The sequence below is a fragment of the Morone saxatilis genome, unplaced genomic scaffold (genome assembly GCF_004916995.1).
Source record: "Morone saxatilis isolate NCDOM2014 unplaced genomic scaffold, NCSU_SB_2.0 Contig21, whole genome shotgun sequence".
NCBI classification, from domain to species: Eukaryota; Metazoa; Chordata; class Actinopteri; family Moronidae; genus Morone; species Morone saxatilis.
In genome coordinates, this window is record NW_023339774.1 from 22,826,079 (window position 1) to 22,828,450 (window position 2,372).

The window sequence follows — 2,372 nt, forward strand, 5'->3', positions numbered from 1 at the left end:
GTTCTCTCTGTTCCATCTGTTCTACTGTTCATTGTTCGTCCTGTCTACTGTTTCCATTCTTTCTCTTGTGGTCTGACTGTCCACTTGTTCTACTGTCTCTGTTTTATACTGTTTCTCCACTTGTTCTCTGTTTACGTCACTGTTCCACTGTTCTCTGTGTTCGCATCTGTTTGCCTAAGCTGTCTTCTGTTCCTCTGTTCCAACTGTCTCTGTTCCACTGTTGGTTTCTACCTGTTCTCTGTTCATGTGCCACTTGTGTTCTTACTTGTTCTTTTTCTATCTGTGTCCACTGTGTCCTGTGTTTCTGGACTTGTTTCACTTGTTCTCTGTTTCCTACTGTCTACTGTTCCAATCTGTTCTCTGGTCACTGCTCCACTGTTCTATCTGTTCTCTGTTCTACTTGTTCTACTTTTTTCTGTTCCATCTTGTGTCTATCTGTTCTGTTCTATTGTCTCGTTGTTACTGTTCTACTGTTCAACTGTCTCTTACTGTTCCACTGTTCTCGCTGTTCTACGGTTCACTGTGTCTACTGTTCTACTGTTCTCTGTTCTACTGTGTCCACATGTTCTCTTGTTCCTACTGTTCCCAGGCGTGTTTCACTGTTCTCTGTCCACTGTTATATCATTGTTCTCTGTTCCACTGTTCCACTGTTTCTCTGTGTCCACTGTTCTACTGTTCTCTTTTTCACTGTTCCCTGTCTACTGTTCTCTTCCACTGGTTCCACTGTTCTACTGTTCTCTGTGTCTACTGTTTCCACTGTTCTCTGTTCTTACTGTTCCAGACGCTGTTCTCTGTTTCGCCACTAGTTCTACTGTTCGTCTGTTTTCCACTGTTCCACTGTTCTTACTGTTCTCTGCCTTCCATGTTCCACTGTTCTCTGTTCTACTTTTCCACTGTTCTCTGTTTCCACTTGTTTCTTTACTGTTTCCACTGTTCTACTGTTCCACTGTTCTCTGTGTCCCTGTTTCTCTGTTCCGAGTGTCACGTTGCCGACGTGGTTGCTCGTTGATGTAGCTGTCGTACTGTTCTACGCTTTCACCTGTCTGCTACTGTTCCAACGTTCTCTTGTGTCTACTGTTCAACTGCTTCTACTGTTCTCTTTTCTTACTGTTTCTCTGTTCTTACTGTTCCACTGTTGCGCACTGTTCTTGGTTCAGCTGGGTTCTACTGTTCACTGTTCCACTTTCGCTCTGGGCCGCACGTTCGTCCAGCGTTGCTCTGTCTCTGTGTGCGCTGTCACCTCGTTTCCACTGTTCCACTGTTCTGCTTCTACTGTTCCACCTGTTTCTGTTTTCTACTGTTCCACTGCTTCTACTGGGTTCCAGCTGTTCTTCTGGTTCTACTGTTCCACTGCTTCTACGTTCTCCCACTGCGTTTTACAGCGTTCCCACTGCGCTTCCTGGTACGAGCGTTCCCCACTGCGTTCGGTACAAGCGTTCCCACTGCGTTTTCCTCCCAGTAACAGCGGTCTCCCGGCAGCGTTCCACATCGTTCTTGACCATGTCCACTTTCAAGCGTTCCCCATTCGGTCCTACTGGCGTCTTACAGCGTTCTGTACAGCGTTCTCCCAGCAGCGTTCCCACAAGCGTTATTTGGTACCGTTCCCACTTGCGTGCTTTAACAGCGCTTCTGTACAGGCGTTCCCACCAGCGTTCTTACAGGCGCTCTTTACAGCGTTCCACAGCGTTCTCTACAGCGGTTTCTTTGCAGCGTTCCTCTGACAGCGTTCCCACTGCCGTTGATTTACAGCGTGGCTTACAGCGCCGCACAGCTTCTTGACAGCGTTCTGTTACAGCGTTCTTACCAAGCGTTTCCCACTGCCGTTCTCGTACAGCCGTTCCCACAGCGTGTCCCAGCAGCTGTTCCCACAGCGTTTCGTGTCAGCGTTCCCACAGCGTTCTCTTACAGCGTTCGCGCTGTGTGTGACAGCGCTTTACAGCCGTCCCACAGCTTTCTGTACAGCGCTGCTCCTGACAGCGTCTCCCACAGCGTTTCCCACAGCGTTCTTTACTCAGCGTTTGCTTACAGCGTTCCCACTTGCGTTCTGTACAGGTGCGTTCCCAGCAAGCTTCGCCACAGCGTTCTTACAGCGTTCTTACATCCGTTCCCACTGCGTTCGTCTAGCAGCGTTCTTACAGCGTTCCCCAGTGGCTTTCTACAGCGTTTACCCACTTGCGTTGCTGTGGGAGGATGCATTCAACGTTACATGTCATTGCTAAAGTTTTTAAATATTTAGGGGGAGCTTTTAAATTAATTGCAAAAATAACAGTGAATAGCATTTAATGAACTTTACATTAACACAGTCTATTTGGGGGGTCTCACTTTATGGTTAACTAAATGTGAGACACAGAGCAGGAAAGACAATAAAACAT